General features: G+C 43.6%; 1 protein-coding gene across 2 annotated transcripts in view; it reads left to right on the top strand.

Moving 5' to 3' along the window:
• The window catches only part of TJP2 (tight junction protein 2), a 138,583-nt gene that overhangs the window by 17,009 nt on the left and 96,009 nt on the right, over positions 1 to 25,565 (top strand). For both annotated transcript variants that reach the window (XM_007969438.3, XM_007969434.3), the window contains exon 2: positions 12,991 to 13,111. The gene's annotated coding sequence lies outside the window, so the exon portion shown is untranslated. The remainder of the gene's footprint in view (positions 1 to 12,990; positions 13,112 to 25,565) is intronic.

Below are 25,565 nucleotides of genomic sequence, written 5' to 3'. Positions count from 1 at the left end.
GGCATTGTTATTAGCCCCGCTTTACAGAAAACTGAGGCAGAGATATTGACTCTTCCAAAGTCACACAGCTAGTCAGTGATGGAGCTGGACTTCATTCCCAGGCAGTGTGGTCTCCCAATTCATGCTACAGAGTGGGATGGGTGTGTCAGCAGGTGCAGCCTGGGATCACGTGAACTACTCTCTTCAGCTGCTGTCAGCCGACTGCTGTATCCCAACACATCATACCCAGTGTAGTCACTACCAAGTTCCCAGTTCTGACGTGAGGGGGATTCCTTCCCTAAAATTCCAGAGCAGAGATGACTGATATTACCCTCACCCAATGAATGGTCAAGCCACACTTGTCTTAAACCAGCTCCTGCCAAGATTCTGAATTCTGTGCAACACCTCCTTGCTCATGTGTTCCCAGGCAAGGGAACTGCTAGAATCCTACAACTCTAGGCTCATAGCAGACACAGCATAAGATCAATTTCTACCAACAGTAATAGGGAATGGTGTTCCCTCACATAAGGAGTTCAGAGTTTTTTTATTTCTTTTTGTTTTTTTGAGAGACAGAGTCTCGCTGTCGCCCAGGCTGGAATGCAGTGGTGCCATCTCGGCTCACTGCCACCTTCGCCTCCCAGGCTCAAGTGATTCTCCTGCCTTAGCTTCTCAAGTAGCTGGGACTACAGGCGTGCACCACCACACCCAGCTAATTTTTGTATTTTTTTTTTTAGTAGAGATGGGTTGTGTTGGCCAGGCTAGTCTCGAACTCCTGACCTCAGGTGATCTGCCTGCCTCAGCCTCCCAAAGTGCTGGGATTACAGGTGTGAGCTACTGCACCCAGCCTTAAAGTTTTTATTTCTTAGGACTGAGAGTACTCAAAGAATCCATGAATTGTTATATATATGCAAGTTGTTTGGGAAGGGCATTCGATTAAGTGATTTTAATTTTGGCTTTAACTATTCAGTAGCAGGGGTTAAAAATCTAGGACGAATCACAAGCACAAGGGAGGGCCTCCCCAGCTGGCCCACCAGAGCCAGGCCCCTTTCCTCTGCTTCCCGCAGCAGGACTCAGGAGCCTGCTTTCCTTTCTTTGTGGTGTTTTCCACCGCTCACTCCAGCCCTGGGGTCCCTGTACCCTCCAGACAGCCTGTCTTTCAGTCTCACTGTTTTTCCCACAAGGACCACTCTTCTTGAAGAGGCATTAGGAATGGAAAAAGAAGGACAGATGGGAGAGAGGAAAGGAGGGAGGGATGATATCCACCGAATGGATATACATTATGGCATTATTTATTCATTTATTTTGAGGTAGAGTCTCACTCTGTCACTCAGGCTGGAGTGCGGTATCATGATCTTGGCTCACTGCAACCTCCACCTCCTAGGGTCAAGTGATTCTTATGCCTCAGCCTCCCGAGTAGCTGGGATTACAGGTGCCCACCACCATGCCCGGCTAATTTTTGTGTTTTTAGTACAGACAGCGTTCCACCATGTTGGCCAGGCAGGTCTTGAACTCCTGGCCTCATGTGATCCACCCACCTCGGCCTGCCACAGTGCTGGGATTACAGGCGTGAGCCACCATGCCCGGCTGCATTTATTATTTAAAACAAGCCCTTGTGGTCTTAGTCTAGCTGTATGAATGATGGAACAGAGGTTCAGAAAGGTCAGTAACTTGTTCACGGTCACGACATCTTAAACAGTAGAGGTGGGATTCAAACCAAGTCTTTCCCCTGTGTCACGGGGTTGGTATGACTGGGCACACACAGGAATGGGTGAGGGTGTCTTCAAGGTCTCATGCTGGGTGAACCAGGAGGTGGATGCGCAGAAGCAGGAAAAGGCGAGGGGCACTGCAGCTGGGGTTGGGCACATGCGTTATTTCCAATAGATACTGCGTTGTGCCAGAGGACAGGATTGGAGTGATAGATTTGATGACATCCAGTTGAAGGTAATAGTTTAAACCCAATAGTGAATATGTTCTGAGGATGAATGACTCTGGGGAGAGATGGCTAGTTTGGGCTGAGCGGGGTGAGTCTAGAAGAGCCACACTAAGCTTTATAAACTCTTTGGTAATTATTGTATATCATGTAATCTGCTCTTCTTACAGTGTATTGGTGGGGCATCTGAGTAGCAAATATGTAAAGATATTTATGAACATATTAAGGAGGAGAGAAATGAAATGCTTTTTTCAGTAGAGCTAAAAAAGCAAAAACAAAAAAATTGCTGTTTCCCTAACTCTTCTACTTTTAGTTAAAGCTCTTTCCAGCTCCCGAAAAGCAGACCACACCCTATAAAACAGACTGTACAGGGCATTAGTTCATTTCCATTTTTATACTTCCAAAGCACAGTAACTGTTAAAACACCCAGTGAAGAAGCATGGCCACTGTCTTTCTCCAGAAGAAATAAAGTAGAAATATTCGTTCAAAGGAAATGTCAGTCTGATCTGTGAAGTTTTATATTCAATTTTAATCATCCAGAAAGAAAACCTGAGCATGCTGACTTAAAAGCTTTTTTGGATCATGTATATTTAAAAACATTTTTTAATAGATAAATGATTTTTAGTTAATAGTTGCAGTTATAAACAATTTCTAGAATGCTAAGGGAATTAACCCAATACATGCATATTTCTAAATAATTTCTAGAATTATAAAGAAAGTGTCATATCTGGAAGGGGCATTTTGGTTAGATTTATTATTTCCTGTGTTATTAACCTTATGTACAATTATGAGAGATTCCACACAAAGATGACAATTTTAAAAAATGAATAAATAAATTAGCAAATTGAACAGTCTAATTTATGGAAGAAAATCAAATTCTAATATTTGCTAAGGCAGAATTATTTTCCTAATGAAAGATGCAATTTTAATTTTATATGAAATCATCATAGATAAGAATCACTGTAAGAGCTGCATGTTAAGCGCACCAAAAATTCCAATAAAATGAAACTTTAAAACATCCCATTTGCAAAATATCATGTCACTTTTCACTGCAGGAGAACGGCTTCCAATGGGTAACAAGTTTAAGTTGATTTTTTCTTATTGTTAGCTCAGGCTTTGTTTCTTATTTGAGAGTACTGTATAGTAATTTTTATCATGCGTCATCAGAAATACAATTTGTTAGAACAATGACTGTTGTGTGAGTGTAATTACATCTTCCTGTATGATTAAATGAGGGCTGTATGGGACCTTTACTCAGAGGTGGCAGCTGTAGCCAGCCAAGTTCAGCCTATAAAAGAATTCCTGGGACTAACTGGTACTAATTGTTTGCAGAACAACCAGTGGGAGTAATATTCATGAATACTATGGAAATGAAATATTCCAAGACCAAATGGTTTAACCCTTGTTTTTTTATTTTATTGTGGTCAGATTATATTAATTGCATAATCAGGCCAAGTGAAGTGGGAGCTCTTGGTCTTTTGTTGTTTTTGGAAGAAAACTTAGCCTTCATCTATTCAGTCCTCTCATAAACAGGGAAATTGAGGCTTAGGGAGTAGTTGAAGGGTTATTTAAAGTCACCGAACTTTAATATACCCTGTCAGATTTTTAAGTACAGTCTACCATATACATGAATATATTAGTTTGTAAATAATGTACCTTATTACAATTTAAAATATATTAGTTCTCAAGGTAAATATTATGAATATTTAAAACACAAACATTCGTTGTTTTTTTTTTTTTTTTGAGATAGAGTCTCTCTCTGTCACCCAGGCTGGAATAAAATGACATGATTATAGCTTGCTGCAGCCTCGAACTCATGGGCTCAGGTGATCCTCCTTCCTTAGTCTCTGAAAGTGCTAGGATTACAGATGTGAGCCACCATGCCCAGCAACACCCAAATTTTTAAACCATGAGAGAAGAAAAGAGGAAATAGATGGCTTAATACTTTCTTCCCACATCCCAAAGATTGTTGGTACGTGCACCTCACTTTGGAGATTTAGGTCATTTAGATGAAAAGAAACTTGCTAATGAGGAAAGAGAACCTATAGAAGTAGGGTTTAAGATTTGGGGGGATGGGGAAGGGTTTGGAACACTCACTTGGGACATGTAGGTTAATCACAGTTAACATAACATAATGGCTCCCCTTCTATTTTGCTTCCCTTTATGTATGGGTTTGTTTAGACAAAGAGCAGCGTGACTCTTGTATGTTACCATAGCACATCAAATAGAAAAAAAAAAAAAAGCTTGAAGAAGTTGGTGAGGAAGGAGCTATGTAAGTCAGAACTCTCAGAGTGACAGAAACTCAACTAAAATTAAATTTCACAAGAGTCAATTTATTAGCTTTCATAAAACGATAACTGGAATCTCCTAGGGTGACAGTGGCCTCCAGCATAGCTAGATCCAGAAGCTCGCGTGATGTCATGACATTTCTCTTGGTATAATATAATATAATATAATATAATATAATATAATATAATATAAAGAGCCCTCTCCATGTGGCGGGGCACATGACTACTATCAAGAGCTCCAACTTCCTATCAGCCTTGGTTAGCAAATCCAGTGGAAACAGGACATTGCCCTCCTACAGTCATATGTTCATCCCAGGGAAGACTGGTTGACCCGGTATGTGGATCATGTGTACCATGGTCCATTGAGTGGGCCACCAAGATGGGTGGTCCACCTTTACCCATGGACAAAGGGTAAGGAAGCTCTTCAAAACCAAGAGGAGACTTTAAAAAAATAGAGATGAAGTAGATTCTGAACCTCTCCAAACAATGTATTTTCATGCTGGCAGGGATTGCACATGTTGGGTTCTAGAGGTATTTAAAAAGATGTTTTTAATAATAATTTTAAAAACCCACCAAATTGCTGGGCATGGTGGCTCACGCCTGTAATCCCAGCACTTTGGGAGGCCGAGGCGGGCGGATCACAAGGTCAGGAGATCGAGACCATCCTGGCGAACACGGTGAAACCCCGTTTCTACTAAAAATACAAAAAATTAGCCGGGCGTGGTGGCGGGCGCCTGTAGTCCCAGCTACTCGAGAGGCTGAGGCAGGAGAATGATGTGAACCCGGGAGGCGGGGCTTGCAGTGAGCCAAGATCGTGTCACAGAACTCCAGCCTGGGCGACAGAGCCAGACTTTGTCTCAAACAAACAAACAAACAAACAAAACCCACCAAATTGTTTCTTAATTAATCTTTGCTATTGACCCAAGCAAGGAGTTTATAGTATTTAGAAATGCATTGCTATAAAATGACAACTGGAATTCCTCCCTCATTTGTCAAAGCACAGTCTTTTAGAGAGAGATATATTTGTAGAAAGAGCAAATCTGCTTCTGATTTTAGTTCATCCAGCAGCAGGCAGGCTTTTTGGACCAATTATTACCAGACCTTGAGATAAATCACCTCATGAGCCATTAGTTCTTGAAGGATTAGCGGCCTCAAAGATTTATGTGCGGATTAATTGGAGTGTACATTAGATCGCCGTGTTTAAAACCGCAGTCATTCCTGCAAATCATTTTCATTAGTGCTTTATTCAGAATTATGTAGCCTTGTATAATGCTGCCATTGCAGGGAAATCTGAAAGACATTCTCTTTATTTGTGGTCTGCCCCCCATCACCACGGTTGTGTTTAATAGATCTAGCTAGGGCTACATAGAGAACATCCAAAGGAACAGCAGCTTCCAGTAAAGATTAGTTCAGTTGCTTCAGGTGAACAGTGACTGAAATTTACAGGACCTTGTATCGAGAGAGACAAGATGAGGTATAAGAAATATATCGGTATTTTGGAAGCAGCAGTTGGTATTACCCCACTTAACAAAAGAGAACTTCTACCTGAGAGCAGAAGACACGTGAACCTTTGGCAACAACCTGGGTAAGCAGTGGAAGCTGGAAGCTTCTCGCTATAGATGTAAATACTTTTTGGCTGTTTTGGGGACCCAGATAGAAAAAAGGGTCCTCTGTCTTGTGGGGATAATAAATGAGTTCTTCATTAAGAACTTGTTTCTTTTTGGTGGAGATGGAACTCCTAGACTGATTTAAAAATAGGAATGAAATTGTGGGATAATATTCTAATACCCAAGGAGATGAATAATGGGTGTGTCTAGAGCCCATTTTTACAATCTAGATATTTAATTTTCTGATTTTGAAAGTTTTTTTTTTACATGGTTTACAAAGGTAGCAATTCTTAAGAATGAAGAAAATATGCCTTATTACTATAATGTTTTTCAACAATACAAGTGTTTTTCTGATTAAAGTGTATGCGCAGACTATGTTTCGGTGAAATACTTTGCTTGAAACAGCAGTTTTCATTCGACATCTCTTTCTGCAGTCCCATTGATTTACCATGATGCAGAAAGGTTTAGAAGTTCTTTATGCATAGCTACAAGCCTTAGTTCTAACTTCCTTCCCTGAAGTCTTTCTTTTGTGCTTTTTACACATTAAAGACAAGTTGAATTTAAGGTGCCTGTATGGTAGACAGTATTTTTAGGATCTGAATTTAATTTTTAAATTGAATAAGTCACACAGTAGCATGTACTGATCAACTTGCATCTGTGTAGCAAATATTTCTTTTCAATAATTAGACTGTTACTAGCTTATTTTTTGTCATATGAACAATGTACATTCATTATAGAAGATTTAGAAAATACAGAAAAATAAGGGGGAAAATTACTCATTGTTCTATCTCCCCACGAGAACTACTAGAATAATTTAGGTCAGTGGCTGTCTATGGGGAGGTGGAAATGGGGAATTTGGCTCCCCAGGGGACAGTTGTCAATGTCTGGGGGCATTTTTTTCTCGCTATAGTCCAGGGGTTGCTATTGGCATCTACTTGGTAGAGTCTGGGGATACTGCCCAACATCCACAATGCACAGGACAGCCCCCTGCAACGAAGAATTATCCAGCCCACAGTGTCAATAGTGCCACTGGTGAGACATTTGATTTAGATAGATTTTCTTCCCATCTGTAAAAGGGTGCATTTTATTAGAAGAAAAATAAATATTTCTTTGGGAAATCTTAGGGATGCTTTAGAATGGAATTCTGAGGCAACATTTTAATTATCTTATTATGATTCTACTGTTACTGTCTTGAAAGTAAATGGAAGTATGTATATGCGTGGAGAGGGCAGGGGGTATATAGAGACTCGATCAGCGTCCACATAGGTTAATGCTGTTCAGCCAGGGCTGTGGAAAACATTGTAATGACTACATTGTGATTCTCCAAGTAGTCTCTCGAGATTGGGCATGCTGCAGCCCAGACCTTAGTCTCAGAATGACCGAAGTTTAGAACTGGGAGGACCTTTGCCAGTGATGGCAAACAGGTTTCATGTGGAAGGCAGGTGCCAGCTGATGGTTGGTGCTTGGAGTATCTAGCTAGGAGGACCCTGAGGCCAAACCCGGGCTTAGAGGGAAAGGAATATCGCAACTGATTAGGGATGTTTGTTCTGAACCTATGATTAGGGAATAGGGGAGATGCAAGCTGTGGCCTATGTATTTGCCATTCCTGAATTCTAGTTTAGTGTTCAAATTTTACAAGTGGGAAACTCAGCCTCATTGGAGTCATCCTGATCAAGGGTCTGGCTCTCAGACAGAAACGGGATGTTCTTAGTTTCTGCCTCAGGGTCTTTCATGAAGAGATTCGCCCTAAACAAGCTCACATGATTCAGATGTACAAGTTGATTGCTAGATTATTAATTTTTGTTTGGAGATAACCTCTTCTAGCAATTGGAATAAGTACCCTAAATAGACCTAAATAGATCTCTGCCTCTCCTCATTTCCCCAAATCAAACCAACCAGAAGTCAAGTTATTACAAAGTGGCCCTTAACAAGGGAAGTTGAACGTGCCTTTTTTTTGAGAGAGAGAACGTTTCCTTAAGCTGGATGAAATAGCATTGGATCAGAGGACAAACAAGATCTTCCTTATACCTATAATACTCCGAGTTCTGTGAATACACAGGGACGAAATATTATTTCACTGATCTCTCTCTCTCTCTTTTTTTTTTTTTTTTTTGAGACAGAGTTTCGCTCTTGTTGCCCAGACTGGAGTGCAATGGCGCAATCTCGGCTCATGGCAACCTCTGCCTCCCGGGTTCCAGAGAGTCTCCTGCCTCAGCCTCCCGAGTAGCTGGGATTACAGACATGCGCCACCATGCCTAGCTAATTTTGTAGTTTTAGTGGAGATGGGGTTTCTCCATGTTGGTCAGGGTGGTTTCGAACTCCTGACCTCAGGTGATCTGCCCACCTTGGCCTCCCAAAGTGCTGGGATTACAGGCATGAGCCACCACGCCTGGCCCTTTCTTTCTTTTTATTTATTTATTTATTTTTATTTTTTTGAGACGGAGTCTCGGTCTGTCACCCAGGCTGGAGTGCAGCAGGGCAATCTCAGCTCACTGCAACTTCTGCCTCCCAGGTTCAAGTGATTCTCCTGCCTCAGCCTCCTGAATAGCTGAGATTATAGGTACGTGTCACCACACCCGGCTAATTTTTTGTATTTTTAGTAGAGACAGGGTTTCATAGTGTGATCTGCCTGCCTCGGCCTCCCAAAGTGCTGGGATTACAGGTGTGAACCACTGCACCTGGCCTCTTTCTTAAAAAAAAAAAAAAAAAAAAATAGGGAGAGACTCTCACTGTATTGCTCAGGCAGAAGTGCAGTGGCTATTCACAGGTGTGACCTCACCATTGATAAGCCCAGGAGTTTCGACCTGCTCTGCTTCTGACCTGGGGCCAGTTCACCCCTCCTGATTAATCTTGTACTTTCTGATCTTCCTGATGGCTTTCAGTCCCAATACCGCCCCTCTCAGCAGCTGTTAAAGATACCAGCAGTAGGAGAGTAAGTTATTGGCTGAGCTTCTATGGAAAGAAGTTGTCCTAGGAGCATTTTGACTAGAACTTTCTGTTGGCCTGGTTGACTAGATAGTGAGGCTGATTTTTTTTCTCCCAAGAACTCTGTCTCATTCATTCTTTTCAAGAAGTATTCTGATTACTACAACATACATGTAATACTGCATAGTTTTTAGGAACAGCTGCTTTTGCATTTTAAAACACAACTGAGGCTGGGAGCAGTTGCTTACATCTGTAATCCCAGTACTTTGGGAGACTGAGGTGGGCAGATCACCTGAGGTCCGGAGTTCGAGGCCAGCCTCACCAACATGGTGAAACCCCATCTCTAAAAGTACAAAAATTGACCGGGAGTGGTGGCGGGCTCTTGTAATCCCAGCTACTTTGGAGGCTAAGACAGGGATAATTGCTTGAACCTGGGAGGCAGAGGTTGCAGTGAGCCAAGATCGCGTCACTGCACTCCAGCCTGGGCAACAGAGTGAGACTCCCTCTCCAAAAAAGAAAAAAAAAAAAAAAAAAAGCCACAATTGGAAGTCAGGTTATAATCCAGTATTTAAAACCTCAAGAAATTCATTCATTATTCTTGTGCTTCCCCCTCTGTAATACTTTGTTTTTTTTTTTTTTTTTTTTTTTGAGATGGAGTCACACTGTGTCACCCAGGACACTGGAGTGCAGTGGCAGGATCTTGGTTCACTGTAATCTCTGCCTTCCGGATTCAAGCAATTCTCCTGTCTCCACCTCCCAAGTAGCTGGGACTACAGATACCACCATGCCTGGCTAATTTTTATATTTTCAGTAGAGACGCAGTTTTACCATGTTGGCCAGGCTAGTCTCGAACTCTTGACCCCAAGTGATCCACCCGCCTCGGCCTCCCAAAGTGCTGGGATTACAGGCATGAGCCACCATGCCCAGCCCCACTCTGTAATACTTTTTCTTGCTGTCTGCAAGCAAGGATGTGCTTGGGCTTCTATTCTGCAAACTGTACAGTTGCATGATTGGCCAAAACGAACAGCTACCAACCGACAATTGACTGAGTGTTGCAAGTTCATTGAAACAGAGAGTGGATGACTTATACATGTGCATATTTGCCCATTGCCCAGCACATGGTGGGTGCTCAGGAAATATTTTCCAGTGCTAACTCGGTTTCAGTATAGCCACAAATGAAGAAAGATAGAATAAAAAGAACTGATACCCAAATACTAAAATAAAATACTCAGCCACCTATGAATCTTCCTTTTGAAATCTGTAAAGTTTTTCAGCTTTAACTCATGTTACCTGACAATTTTACATTATCTGTCAATACTATTGAAATCCAAGAATATATTTTATTTCTTTCTGCCAAGTGTTCTCTTAATTTAGAGGCTCTATTCAATAATAGTGTATTTTAGAAACAACTGATTGTTATTGGGAGTTTGTATACATGACAAAACTCCTTGGATTATTATAGAAAAAGTTAAAACCAAGATGCCTTAGAAATGCAGAAAACTGCTTGAATTAAAAAGCAAGCCATTTTAATAAAAGAAATAAGCTCTCTTTGGAGCTGATATCTGTAGAAAAGTTTGCATATGAAGCCAAAAGCATAACCAAGCACCTCTCGATTTGTAAGCCATTTATTTATCTTTGGAAGTAATAATAGAAACCATGTATGGGCTGGGCTCTAATCCCGCTGCTTGCTTTGTAGGATGTCCAGATGGCCTAGCTTTAGCCTTTGCCTGCATTTCCTGCTGATCCTCGGAGAAGGGAAATGTGCCTCCCGCCCGTACAAATAAAATCGACACCATCTTTTCTTTCTACTTCATCGTGTAGGGAGTAGAGTGTTTTGCACAGATGTCACAATATCACTTTGTCTAGCAAACAGAAGAGTATGTCCAGAACTGGTGAGAGGCTGCATTCTTCCTCCCACTGAAAGTTTTTCCTGTGACTGCCCGAGTGAAGCTGCCTTCACAAGCTCAACCCAGAAAGGAGCTTGCCTCCTTGTGGTATTTGAAAGGCACATGCAGGCTTCATAAGAATGTGCAGAAGGGGTATTTCTTGGGTTTCTTGGTCTTAGGGGTAAAATGAGAAAGTATTTGCCATCTGCCCTGCTGGTGAGCAACCAATAAATATAAACACAAGTCTAGGCCAGGCGCGGTGGCTCATGCCTGTAATCCCAGCACTTTGGGAGGCCAAGGTGGGTGGATCACTTGAGGTCAGGAATTCGAGACCAGCCTGGCCAACATGGTGAAACCCTGTTTCTACTGAAAATACAAAAATTAGCCGTCCGTGGTGGCACGTGCCTGTAATCCCAGCTACCTGAGAGGCTGAGGCAGGAAAATTGCTTGAACCCAGGAGGCTGTGGTTGCAGTGAGGCGAGATCGTGCCACTGTACTCCAGACTGGGCGACAAGTGAGACTCTGTCTCAAAAAACAAAACAATAAACACAAGCCAGTATTATAAATGCTATGAAAAACAAATTCCCCCTTAGTTTAAAATGTTTTCTCTGTAGTATACTTTGGAATGGTAAATTTTATATTATGTATATTTTACCATAATAAAAAATTTTTTCCTTTTTTTTTTGAGACAGAGTTTCACTCTTGTCGTCAGGCTGGAATGCAGTGGCAAGATCTCGCCTCACTGTAACCTCTGCCTCCTGAATTCCAGCGATTCTCCTGCCTCAGCCTCCTGAGTAGCTGGGATTACAGTGCCCCGTCCCCCGCCACCACACCTGGCTAATTTTTTTTTTTTTGAGACAGAGTCTCACTCTGTCTCCCATTCTGGAGTGCAGTGGCGCAATCTCAGCTCACTGCAAGCTCTGCCTCCTGGGTTCACGCCATTCTCCGGCCTCAGCCTCCCGAGTAGCTGGGACTACAGGCGCCCGCCACCACGCCTGACTAATTTTTTTGTATTTTTAGTAGAGACGGGGTTTCACCGTGTGAGCCAGAATGGTCTTGATCTCCTGACCTCATGATCCGCCTGCCTTGGCCTCCCAAAGTGCTGGGATTACAGGCGTGGGCCACCGCGCCTGGCCTAGCTAATTTGTGTATTTTTAGTAGAGATGGGGTTTCACCATGTTGGCCAGGCTGGTCTTGATCGAATTCCTGGCCTCAGATGATCCGCCCGCCTCACCCTCCCTAAGTGCTGGAATTACAGGTGTGAGCCACCGTGTCCAGCCTAAAATATTTTGTTCTAGCTATTTCCTCACCAGCTGAATATTTGTTTAACCTGAAAGGCGAATTCTTATAAGATCTTGTTTCTCAGAGTGATCCTTAGGTGAACTGGTGATACCAAAGTTTAGGTGGCAGTTCACTTTCTCCATTTTTTGAAGACTGAAAACATTAGGGGCAGCAATTCCATTATTTCTGAGAGAAATGAAAACATATATCCACATAAACATTTGTACAACAAGTGTTCATAATGGCCAAAGAGTAGAAACAACCCAAACCTCCACCAACTGATGAATAGATAATAAAATGTGGTATATCCATACAATGGAATATTATTTGGCCATAAAAAGAAATGAAGTGCTGATGTATGCCACAACATCAGTGAACCCTGAATACATTAAGCTAAGTAAAAGAAGGCAGTCACAAAAGGTCTCATATCATATGAGTCCATTTATATGAAATATTCAGAATAGATAAATCTATAGAGTAAAAAATTAGATTGGTGGTTGCCTAGAGCCAAGAGGCAGGGAGAGAATTGGGGGATCAGGGAATGATGGCTAAGGGTTATGGGGCTTTTTTTGTGGGGGTAATGAAGATATTCCAAAATGAATTGTGGGCCGGGCTCGGTGGCTGACACCTGTAATCCCAGTACTTTGGGAAGCCAAGGTGAGCGGATCACCTAAGGTCGGGAGTTCAAGACCAGCCTGACCAACATGGAGAAACCCCGTTTCTACTAAAAATACAAAATTAGCCGGGTGTGGTAGGGCATGCTTGTAATCCCAGCTATTCAGGAGGTAGAGGCAGGAGAATTGCTTGAACCCGGCAGGCGGAGGTTGTGCTGAGCCGATATCACACCATTGCACCCCAGCCTGCGCAACAAGAGCAAAACTCCGTCTCAAAAGAAAAAGGATTGTGGTGACAGTTGCATAACTCTGTGAAGGTACTAAATGGATCGTGGTGACAATTGCATAAGTCTGTGAAGGTACTAAAAGTCATCCTAAAAACAAGCAAATTGTATGGTATGTGGACTTCCATGCATTTCCCAAAATCTTACCATGCAGGGAATGAGCATGTTGGATTTTTAACAACACTGTCTTTTCCAGGGTGCGAAGTACCACATTACTGTCATCTCCCTGTGAGTGGGACTGGTACCCCGGCTGCAGCTCCAGACGAAAGTACTCCAGGAAGCACAGAGCTGTGCCAGTACACGGCCCACGTTGCCAGGTATTTGCTTATTTTATCTCTCATCAACCTAGTTACTGGTCTCCCCCAAAATTTGTTCTAAGAGTTACCGTTTTCACATCCTAGAGGTAGTCTGAGTTACCATTTTCAATGTTGCTGATACATACATTTTCATAGAAAATTTAATGGTAATGTCCTATTTACCAAAGAGCAGAAACATCTTACCTGAATTAAGGACTGAATTGGTAGGTATAACTTTGCCATGGATGGTGAATGCTTATTGAGGATGACCTTCCTGGCATATAAGTACAACTTCTGTGGTTCAGAGTAAATGCCTCAATTGGCATTTGGTGTTGATGATGTCTGGGATTGGAGGTCATTTTAATAGGTTATGTTTTTTCATTATCATTGAGGTAGTAAAATTATATAACAGTGGTAAGCACTTTGATGAAAAGATAAAGGACATCAGTCACGCTGGCTTCTAAAGATTAATTATGTCCAAGCTTTTAGTGAAAGACCTAGGAGCGAGTATTATCTATTTACTGATTCACTTTTAAGAATGAATTAAATGAGATTTACAAGGTCTTAAATCTTGACAGATGTGGGATGCATTTGTTTTTTGTTACACTTTGACCTCTGTTTATAGGCCAGTCCATGGCTAGCTGGAATGGGGTTGGAATTTTTTTCATGTGCTTGTTTTATAATTACTGTCTGTTGAAACTGGCAGCCCCTACCTGAGTGGATTCCAGATAAACGTGTGTACTGGAGTTTAGTGGAGTGTGAATGGCACACTCCAGAAGAGCAGATAGTCGTTCAGATCCCAGTTCTGCTACCTTCTGATTATGTGATCTTGGGCACATGTCTTCATGCTTCTGAGCCTCAGATCCTTCATCTGTAAGGGAATGTCGACATGAAACTAAATGAGTTAATGGGCCCAGCAAGTACCGGGCCCATGCTAAGGCCTTTCTCAGTGTCTAGTTGTCCAAATGAGGACATTTAAGTAGGGGAAGGCCTCATTTTCCACTGAATTAACAGGGCTGGATGTGGGTTTTGTTTACTGAAATGTTCTCTCTGGAGCTCTTAAAGGTCCCAGCCAGGCAAGGCAGCTCACACCTATAATCCCACTGTTTTGGGAAGTAGAAGTGGGAGAATCACTTGAGGCCAGGAGTTTAAAACCAGCCTGGACAACATAGTGAGACCCTGTCTCTATTAAAAAAAATAATAATAATTTGCTGGGCATGATGGTGTGCTCCTGTAGTCCTAGCTACATGAGAAGCTGAGGTGGGAGGATCGCTTGAGTGCAGGAATTCGAGACTGCAGTGAGCTATAATTACAGCACTGCATTCCAGCCTGGGCAACAGAGAGACTGTCTCAGCAACAACAAAAAAAGTCCCAAACATGAGAAGACAGATACCTGCTCAGACTCCAGAAATTGTTTTCCTTGGCTGGGCGTGGTGGCTCACGCCTGTAATCCTAGCAATTTGGGAGGCCAATGTGGAAGGATGGCTTGAGCCCAGGAGTTTGAGACCAGCCTGGGCAACATGGCGAAACCCCAGCTCTGCAAAAAAATACAAAATATTAACCAGGTGTGGTGGTGCATGCCAGTAATCCCAGCTACTCAGGAGGCTGAGGCACGAGAATCACTTGAACCCAGGAGGTGGAGGTTGCTGTGAGCTGAGATCGTGCCACTGCATTTTAGCCTTGCGATAGAAACTGTCTCAAAAAAGAAAAAATTGTTCTCCTAAAATCTTTAAATTAGATTTCTAGATAGGATCTGTTGATTATTCAAATAAATTGGCAGGGTACTGTAGAGTATGGCAAAGAGAGATTGGAGCTAGCATTGTCTGTTGGAGGAAAGGCTCTTTCTCACTCTAGCCAGCCCCTCCTGATAAGTACCTCCCTTGTTCTGGTTCCCCGTACCTGCACTTCGAACCACATGCCTTTCCAACATCAATTTGATTGCCTAAGTCAGAGTTCTTTCATGTGTAAACACTGAAGCTTGGCTTCTGGGACGAATTAGCCTTGGGCGGGCATGAGTGATGAGGATTTTTTTCCCAGGCATCTCACATCGCCCTAGTTTCAGATCCAGCGAACACTCATTAAGGGCCTTTTATGTACCAGGCAAGGGGCAAGGTGCTTTCACCCATATTGTTCCTCCTCACAACAACCTAAGAGGAAGGTATTACTAGCTCCCTTTTGTAAATAAATAACCTGAGATTCAAAGATTTTAAATGATTCCCTTGTGGTTGCACAGCCCCTGACTTCCAAGTTCAGTGAGATTTCTATAACAGCTGATTTCTACACTAATTCTACAGAGCTTGAAGACTTAACTCCTTAACTCAGACAAGTCAAAAGGTTTCTCTCTAAGGCCAGTTTGGATCAATTGCTAGGTGGCTGCCTAGAGTTAAGGATTTGCAAGTGCTGCTCAAGTTTGTTGAGCAAGAATGTTGTGATCGATTGGCAATGTCCGGTGTGGGTGGAGCAGGTGTCTGCCAAGCTGCTCTGGACCTGAGGTTTCTAATCATCAGCCTCTACTCATTCTGCCCTCCTCTGCCATTCTAGAGTCTCCTCTGATGAGCACTATTTACCTGAGGCTGGATTTTTGCTACTTTAAGGGGCTTTGATTATCACCTTTCTGATTTGGCAGAATCCTCTTTGCCTTCAGAAATAATGCTAAGGCTTTGGGAGGCTGAGGCAGGAGGATTGCTTATGCCCAGGAGTTCAAGATCAGCCTGGGTGACATAGCCAGACCCTGTCTCTAAAAAAAAAGGAGAAGGCCAGGCACGGTGGTTCACACCTATAATCACAGCACTTTGGGAGGCCGAGGCAGGAGGAGTCCTTGAGCCCAGGAGTTCAAGACCAACCTGGGCAACATAAGGAGACCCTCTTTTTCAATTTTATAATTATATTAAAAATTAATAATAAATAAAAAGAAAAAAGAAAAAGAAAAGATGCTAATAGTCTGGTGAAGAGCTTCATTTTCTAGATATGAAGTCTCATTGTTAGGCAATTTAGATATCTTAAAGTTATCACTGACTCACCCCATCATATAAGCTTAGAAAAGTGAGTTGAGGCTGGGCTTAGTGGCTCATGCTTGTAATCCTAGCACTTTGGGAGGCCAATGAGGGTGGATCACCTGAGGTCAGGAGTTCCAGACCAGCCTGGCCAACATGGTGAAACCTTGTCTCTACTAAAAATACAAAAGTTAGCCTGGTGTGGTGGTGGGCGCCTACAATCCCAGCTACTCAGGAGGCTGAGGCACGAGAATCGCTTGAACCTGGTGGGCCAGAGACTGCAGTGAGCCGAGATGGCGCCACTTCACTCACTCCAGCCTGGGCGAAAATGTGAAAGAGTGAAACTCCATTTCCAAAACAAAAAAAAAGAAAAGAAAAGTGAATTGAAGATGAAAGCTTGAAACTTTTACTTCTTTGCACCTGGGAGCCCCTCTATACCTTCTTTCCCTCTAGGGGCTCCTCGGTTTACAGGAATTCTCAGGGAACTCACTCCAGCAGCCAAACTTCCGTACTGGGATGGACAGACCCAGAGCAGTGACACATCGTTATCACCTGGAGGGCGTGTTAAAACATGGATTCCTGGGCCCCACCCCCAGGGTTTCTGCTTCAGGCAGTCTGGGGTAAGTCCCAGGAATTTGCATGTCTGGTTTCCACTACTTGGACAACCACTAACCTGGAGAGTACTTGTAATGGCTGATTCAGAGCACGGGCTTGTTTACAGATGGTGTGTGTGGTCAGTTTCTTTACCTGTGGTGAAGGGATTCTTTCCTCAAATATTTAATGAGCATCTCACACTGTGCTGCTGACGGAAATGTAGAGGAATATGAAGCTTGTCCCTGGTAGACTTTGGAGCCTAATTTGGAATCAGTAAATTGCATTGCTGTGTGTAAAGTACTGCCTTCACCCCCTTAAGTGGGTGTGGCAGAGGCCTGAAGCAGTGACTAAGTCAGGGGAGTCTTCCTGGGGCAGGTGGTATTTGAAAGGAAACCTGAGGATAAAAGGTTATTGGCTATGTGCGCTTATGGGGGAAGAGAAACTCAGGGAGCACAGCCTGTACATTAAAGGGTCTGGAGATGCTGCACTAGGTGAGAAGAAAAGGTCTGTGTTTGTTCTGAGAATTCCATTGTGACTCCTATATGTAAACCAAAAAGTATCAGAGACAAGTCTCAATCAGCTTAGAGAGTTTGGCCAGGCAGGGTGGCTCACACCTGTAATCCTAGCACTTTGGGAGGCCTGAGGCCGGCAGATCGCTTGAGGCCAGGAGTTTGAGACCAGCCTGGCCAACATGGTGAAACACCATCTCTACTAAAAATACAAAAATTAGCTGGGTACGTGATGTGCGCCTGTAATCCCAGCTTCTTGGGAGGCTGAGGCACTAGAACTGCTTGAACCTGGGAGGCAGAGGTTGCAGTGAGCTGAGATTGCCACTGCACTCCAGCCTGGGCACCAGAGCCAGACTCTGTCCACTCCCCACCAAAAAAATTTTAGAAAGTTTATTTTGCTAAGGTTACAGGACATGCCCATAACACAGGCTCAGGAGGTCCTGACGACATGTGCCCAAGGTGGTAAGAGTACAGCTTGCTTTTATACATTTTAGGGAGACATAATACATCAATCAATACATATAAGATTTATAACCAACTACATTGGTTCCATCTGGCAGAGCAGGACAACTCGAAAGGGGTGGAGGGGCTGCCAGGTCATAGGTACTCTACTCTAGAGGTACCTAGGGGCTGCCAGGGCATAAATACTGCTGTTCTAAAGCCTCCAAGTAACAGGCTTTAGAGAATAAACTGTAAACATTTCTTTTCAGACTTAAGGTCAGTGTTGATGTTAATATTGGAGGGGTACGATGGGGCATGTCCAACCCCCACTTCCCTTCATGGCCTGAACCAATCTTTCAGGTTAAATTTCAGGGTGCCCTGGCCGAGAAGGAAGTCTATTCAGATGGTTGCAGGGGCCCTTCAAATTTTATTTTTGGTTTATAGATATGAAAGGAAGACGCAACTATATGATGATAATGATGAAATGTGGGTGCTCACTGTGTAGTTGGTGCTGTGCTAAACATGTTACTTGCATTGTCTTATTTCTAATACCCATCCCATGAGGTGGAGGTCCAACTCTAATCCCCATTTGTAGTAGTTTGCTGAAGCCACAGTAACAAAGCACCATAAACTGGGTAGCCTAAACAGAGATTAACATAAATTATTGTCTCATGGTTCTAGAGGCTAGAAGTCTGAACTCAAGGTGTCTGCAGTGTTGGTTTCTTTTTTTTTTTTTTTTTTTTTTTTGAGACAGAGTCTCTGTCGTTCAGGCTGGATTACAGTGGCATGATCTTGGCTCATTGCAACCTCCACCTCCCGGGTTCAAGCAATTCTCCTGCCTGAGACTTTTGAGTAGCTGGGATTACAGGCACACACCACCATGCCTAACTAATTTTTGTATTTTTAGTGGAGACAGGTTTCCCATTTTGGCCAGGCTGGTCTTGAACTCCTGACCTCAAGTGATCCATCTGCCTTGGCCTCCCAAAGTGCTGGGATGACAGGCATCAGCCACCATGCCTGGTCCTTATTCTTTCTTACTTTCTAATGACTTAAAGTCAAACATGTTTTCCAAATAGAAATCAGAGTGTGTGCTTCTTTACTCATGAACTAACAAGACAGAGTGCTGGTCATTTGGCCTATCCTTGGAAATCTGTTATGTCTGGACATCTTAAGCATAGCATATAGATGAGTAATACTCAAGCTAGGTTCTGAAACATAATTTAATTATACTTCTGCATGTTTAAAAGAATTCAGAACCTAAAAATTAAAAGCTGACCCAGAGCCAGGCACTGTGGCCGGCTGGGTGTGGTGATTCACTCCTGTAATCCCAGTACTTTGGGAGGCTGAGGTGGTGGATCACCTGAGGTCAGGAGTTCCAGACCAGCCTGACCAACATGGCAAAAACCCATCTCTACTAAAAAACAAAAACAAAAACTTAGCTGGGCGTGGTGGTGCACGCCTGTAATCCCAGCTATCCCAGCTACTCGGGAGGCTGAGGCAGGAGAATCGCTTGAACCCAGGAGACAGAGGTTGCAGTGAGCCTAGATCCTGCCATTGCACTCCAGCCTGAGGGACAGAGCAAGACTTTGCCTCAAAAAAAAAAAAAAAGAAAAAGAAAAAGAAAAAAAAAAGCTGACCCAGAGCCCTAGATCTCTTAACTTTTTACAGCCAAATCTTAAAAGGCTTCTCTGTGTTTTTTGTTCCTTTTCCTCACTATCACCTGCCCTTCTGACACTTTCTCCTCTACCTATGCCAGAAACTTACAACCCAGTAAGTGGTTTCAGGTGTCCTATGGGCTGGGCACAGCACTAAATAAAAGCTCTTCCCTTAGGAGGAACTGCAGTCTAATTGGCAAGCAGCAGCTTCTTCTTCTTCTTCTTCTTCTTTCTTCTTTCTTCTTTCTTCTTTCTTCTTTCTCCTTCTTCTCCTTCTTCTCCTTCTTCTCCTTCTGCTTCTGCTGCTTCTGCTTCTGCTTCTGCTGCTTCTTCTGCTTCTGCTGCTTCTTCTGCTGCTTCTTCTGCTTCTGCTTCTTCTGCTTCTTCTGCTTCTTCTGCTTCTGCTTCTGCTTCTGCTTCTGCTGCTTCTGCTGCTTCTGCTTCTGCTTCTGCTTCTTCTGCTTCTGCTTCTTCTGCTTCTGCTTCTGCTGCTTCTGCTGCTTCTGCTTCTTCTGCTTCTGCTTCTTCTGCTTCTTCTGCTTCTTCTTCTGCTTCTGCTTCTGCTTCTTCTGCTTCTGCTTCTGCTTCTGCTTCTGCTTCTTCTTCTTCTTCTGCTTCTGCTTCTTCTTCTGCTTCTTCTGCTTCTTCTTCTGCTTCTTCTGCTTCTTCTTCTGCTTCTTCTGCTTCTTCTTCTGCTTCTTCTGCTTCTTCTTCTGCTTCTTCTTCTGCTTCTTCTGCTTCTTCTTCTGCTTCTTCTTCTGCTTCTTCTGCTTCTTCTTCTGCTTCTTCTGCTTCTTCTGCTTCTTCTTCTGCTTCTTCTGCTTCTTCTTCTGCTTCTTCTGCTTCTTCTTCTGCTTCTTCTGCTTCTTCTTCTGCTTCTGCTGCTTCTTCTTCTGCTTCTGCTGCTTCTTCTGCTTCTGCTGCTTCTTCTTCTGCTTCTGCTGCTTCTTCTTCTGCTTCTGCTGCTGCTTCTTCTTCTTCTGCTGCTTCTTCTTCTGCTTCTGCTTCTTCTTCTTCTGCTTCTGCTTCTTCTTCTTCTGCTTCTTCTGCTTCTGCTTCTTCTTCTTCTGCTTCTGCTTCTTCTTCTTCTGCTTCTGCTTCTTCTTCTGCTTCTGCTTCTTCTTCTTCTGCTTCTTCTTCTGCTTCTGCTGCTTCTTCTTCTGCTTCTGCTTCTTCTTCTGCTTCTGCTTCTTCTTCTGCTTCTGCTTCTTCTTCTGCTTCTTCTGCTTCTTCTTCTGCTTCTTCTGCTTCTTCTTCTGCTGCTGCTTCCTTCTGCTGCTGCTTCCTTCTGCTGCTGCTTCCTTCTGCTGCTGCTTCCTTCTGCTGCTGCTTCCTTCTGCTGCTTCCGCTTCTGCTTCCTCTTCTGCTTCTGCTTCCTCTTCTGCTTCTGCTTCCTCTTCTGCTTCTGCTTCCGCTTCCGCTTCTGCTTCTGCTTCTGCTTCTTCTGCTTCTTCTGCTTCTGCTTCTTCTGCTTCTGCTTCTTCTGCTTCTGCTTCTGCTTCTGCTTCTGCTTCTTCTTCTGCTTCTTCTTCTTCTTCTGCTTCTTCTTCCTCGTCGTCGTCGTCGTCTGCTTCTTCTGCTTCTTCTGCTTCTTCTTCTTCTGCTTCTTCTGCTTCTTCTGCTTCTGCTTCTTCTGCTTCTTCTGCTTCTTCTGCTTCTGCTGCTTCTGCTTCTTCTGCTTCTTCTGCTTCCTCGTCGTCGTCGTCGTCGTCTTCGTCTTCCGCTTCCGCTTCCGCTTCTGCTTCCTCTGCTTCTGCTTCTGCTTCTGCTTCTGCTTCTTCTTCTTCTGCTTCTTCTGCTTCTTCTTCTTCTTCTGCTGCTTCTTCTTCTGCTTCTTCTTCTGCTTCTTCTTCTGCTTCTTCTTCTGCTGCTTCTGCTTCTTCTGCTTCTGCTTCTGCTTCTTCTGCTTCTGCTTCTTCTGCTTCTTCTGCTTCTGCTTCTTCTGCTTCTTCTGCTTCTGCTTCTGCTGCTTCTGCTTCTGCTTCTGCTGCTTCTTCTTCTGCTTCTTCTGCTTCTTCTTCTGCTTCTTCTTCTGCTTCTTTGCTGCTTCTGCTGCTGCTGCTGCTGCTGCTGCTTCTGCTTCTGCTGCTTCTTCTGCTGCTTCTTCTGCTGCTTCTTCTGCTGCTGCTTCTGCTGCTGCTTCTGCTGCTTCTGCTTCTGCTTCTTCTGCTTCTGCTTCTTCTGCTTCTGCTTCTGCTACTTCTGCTGCTTCTTCTGCTGCTGCTTCTGCTGCTGCTTCTGCTGCTGCTTCTGCTGCTGCTTCTACTTCTGCTGCTGCTGTTGCTGCTGCTGCTGCTGCTTCTTCTTCTGCTGCTGCTTCTTCTTCTGCTGCTGCTGCTTCTTCTGCTGCTTCTGCTGCTTCTGCTCCTTCTGCTGCTCCTGCTGCTCCTTCTGCTGCTCCTTCTCCTTCTTCTCCTCCTTCTCCTCCTTCTCCTTCTCCTCCTTCTCCTTCTCCTCCTCCTCCTTCTCCTCCTCCTCCTTCTCCTCCTCCTCCTTCTCCTCCTCCTCCTCCTCCTTCTCCTCCTCCTCCTTCTCCTCCTCCTCCTTCTCCTCCTCCTCCTTCTCCTCCTCCTCCTTCTCCTCCTCCTCCTTCTCCTCCTCCTCCTCCTCCTTCTCCTCCTTCTCTTCCTTCTCCTTCTCCTCCTCCTCCTTCTCCTCCTCCTCCTCCTTCTCCTCCTTCTCCTTCTCCTCCTTCTCCTTCTCCTCCTTCTCCTCTCTTCTTCTCCTCTCTTCTCCTCTCTTCTTCTCTCTTCTTCTCTCTTCTTCCTCTTCCTCCTCCTCTTCCTCCTCCTCTTCCTCCTCCTCTTCCTCCTCCTCTTCCTCCTCCTCTTCCTCCTCCTCCTCCTCCTCTTCCTCCTCCTCTTCCTCCTCCTCCTCCTCTTCCTCCTCCTCTTCCTCTTCCTCCTCTTCCTCCTCTTCCTCTTCCTCTTCTTCCTCTTTCTTCTTCCTCTTCTTTCTTCTTCTTTCTTCTTTCTTCTTCTTCTTTCTTCTTTCTTCTTCTTCTTCTTTTCAAGACAGGATCGTGCTCTGTTCCCCAGGCTGGAGTGCAGTGGCATGATCATAGCTCACTGCAGCCTCCATCCCCTGGCCTCAAGCAATCCTCCCGCTTCAGCCTCCCAAAGTGTTGGGATTGATTATAGGTGTGAGCCACTGCATCAGGCGGGAAGCTTATCTTATGATTTCCATTTCATCTGATAAAATTTGCTTCTAGTTCCAGCTGGAATGGGGAGTTCTTCACTCACATCGGTTTTGATTCTTCACTCATATCAGTTGAATGGTTGATGATAGAACTTTTCAGTTCAGTCAAAATTTTTATTCATTTAGAGGTAATCTGATTGTGTAGTGAGATTAGGCAATCCCCTTGGGCAGAATTCACCACCCCCTTCCATCAAAATTATTTGATATTTGAAAAAAATAGGCCGGGCACAGTGGTTTATGCCTGTAATCCCAGCACTTTGGGAGGCCGAGGTGGGCAGATTGCTTGAGCTCAGAGTTCGAGACCAACCTGGGCAACATGCCGAAACTCTGTCTCTACAAAAAATACAAAAAAGAAAAAAAAAGCTGGGTGTGGTGGCAGGCACCTGTAGTCCCAGCTACTTGGGGGTGCTGAGGCAGGAAGATCACTTGTGACCAGGAGGTCCAGGCTGCAGTGAGCCAAGATTACGCCACTGTACTCCAGTCTGGGTGACAAAGTGAGACGCCGTCTCAAAAAAAAAAAAAAAAAAAGTGATGTTTGAAAAAAATACACAATTTTTATTATAATTATTTCTGTTTGATATTGATATTTGAAATACAATTGTTGATATTCAAGTAATCAAAATATGCATATATAAAATTATTTTTACTTCACATCTTAAGACTGGTTACTTAAAATAATTAACTCTGTCAATACACTTTGAAAGAGGCTTCGTAAATTGTTAAAGTTAAATTTGTCTCTTCTGATAGCTGTAGCTCAGCAGAATAAATATGGCAATAGTCGGCTGGGTGCAGGGGCTCTTGCCTGTAATCCCAGCACTTTGGGAGGCCAACGTGGGCAGATCAAGAGGTCAGGAGATCGAGACCATCCTGGCTAACACAGTGAAACCCCGTCTCTACTAAAAATACAAAAAGTTAGCCAGGTGTGGTGGAGCGCGCCTGTAGTCCCAGCTACTCGGGAGGCTGAGGCAGGAGAATCGCTTGAACCCAGGTGGCAGAGGTTGCAGTGAGCTTAGATCACGCCACTGCACTCCAGCTTGGGCAACAGAGGGAGACTCTGTCTCAAAAAAATAGAAATATATATATATATGGCAATAAAGAGGGATGCTTTCCCAAGACTTAGAACAAGAAATCAAAATACTTTAGCAACTGAAGGATGATTCAAGCAAAGGCAGAACTCTATCAAGAAGGGAGAAGATATGTAAAAAATAAAGTGTCATTGGGAAGAATAGCTAGGATTGGCTCTGGAAAAAATAACAGAAAAACACTCTGCTTATGTGATTCAGTGTTTACAATGTGAATCTGAAGGATGTCTGAATCTTTTGGAAATAAACTTGGATTGACTTGTTTAAAAACTTAGATCATGTCTCAGTAACAGAGCTCAGCAAAACAAACAAACAAAAAACAAACAAACAAACAAAAAACCCAGAAACAAACAAAAACTTAGCTTATGGCTTTGGAGGTAGGAATAGCTGAAAGCTCTCTACATCCCTGAAATTAAATGAAAGATTTCACTCTTGTGTTTAACCTGGCCGTCAGATCCTAGGTTAGCAAACAATCTGATGTACCTTCTACAAACCTGATTTTATTCATTATGACTCCCCACCTTGCTTGCTTTCCTTCACTAGTGTAGGAATGTGGAAAAGTTTAGCTGGATGTAGTCCTGGCCTACCAGCAAGCACTCCCAGAGATCATGGGACAGAAAGGCTCAGAGATCAAAACCAGGTGTTACATCACACTATTCACTCAACTTGAAAACATAGTGAAAAGCAAGGGGAAAAAGATGGTGTATCAGTCTGTTTTCATGCTGCTGATAAAGACATACCCAAGACTGGGCAATTTACAAAAGAAAGAGGTTTAATTGGACTTACAGTTCCACATGGCTGGGGAGGCCTCACAACATGGCAGAAGGTTAAAAGCACGTCTTACATGGCAGCAGACAAGAGAAGAGAGCTTATGCAGGGAAACTCCCTTTTTTAAAAGCATCAGATCTCATGAGACATATTCACTATCCTGAGAACAGGATGGGAGAGACTTGACCCCTTGATTCAATTACCTCCCACTGGGTCCCTCCCATAACTCATGGAAATTCAAGATGAGATTTGGGTGGGGACACAGCCAAACCATATCAGATGGAGACTAACATAGGTAGGTGAAGCTACAAATGGGGTGAGAGATCCACACTTCTGGAACCCTGTGCTTGCAGTGTCCGCTTTCCCTGCTGATGGTGTGGTCACAAAAACCAAAGTTAAGATTGAACAAGGGGCTTCAACAGATGGGAAGTATCTGAAAGTCAGTACATGTGTACTCTGTTGGAGGGATGCAAGGCAATATGCCTGCCAATAGCTGTAGGTCATCAGTGATCTGTGTTTTTTCTTTCTTTTTTTTTTAAGATGGAGTTTCGCTCTTATTGCCCAGGCTAGAGTGCAATGGCACGATCTCAGCCCACTGCAACCTCCGCCTCCTGGATTCAAGTGATTCTTCTGCCTCAGCCTCCCAAGTAGCTGGGACTACAGGCGTGTGCCACCATGCCCAGCTAATTTTTCTATTTTTAGTAGAGACAGGGTTTCACCATCTTGGCCAGGCTGGTCTAGAACTCCTGACCTCGTGATCCACCCACCTCAGCCTCCCAAAGTGCTGGGATTACAGGCGTGAGCCACTGTGCCCAGCCTGATCTGTGTTTTGTCCACATTTTGGGGCAGAGTATATGTGGGGCCAGAACTGAACATGATGGATGTCACTGATGGGTGATCAATTAGGAATGACATAGCTGTCAATCTTGGGGTAACATGAACTGAGCACTATTATATATTATTAATATTTATGAAGTGTTTATTATTAACAACAATGTAAATCATAATCTAGAAAAATATTTTATATAGAATTATATATTATATAAACAGTATATAATTGACTGGGTGTGGTGGCTCACTCCTGTAATCCCAGCACTTTGGAAGGCCGAGGTGGGTGGATCAGCTGAGGTCAAGAATTTGAGACCAGCCTAGCCAACATGGTGGAACCCCGTCTGTACTAAAAAATACAAAATTAGCCGGGTGTGGTGGTGCATGCCTGTAATTCCAGCTACTTG

Source organism: Chlorocebus sabaeus, chromosome 12 (genome assembly GCF_047675955.1).
Source record: "Chlorocebus sabaeus isolate Y175 chromosome 12, mChlSab1.0.hap1, whole genome shotgun sequence".
Classification (NCBI taxonomy): Eukaryota; Metazoa; Chordata; class Mammalia; order Primates; family Cercopithecidae; genus Chlorocebus; species Chlorocebus sabaeus.
Note: the sequence above shows the minus strand (reverse complement) of the source record. Positions and strands in the feature narration are given on the sequence as shown.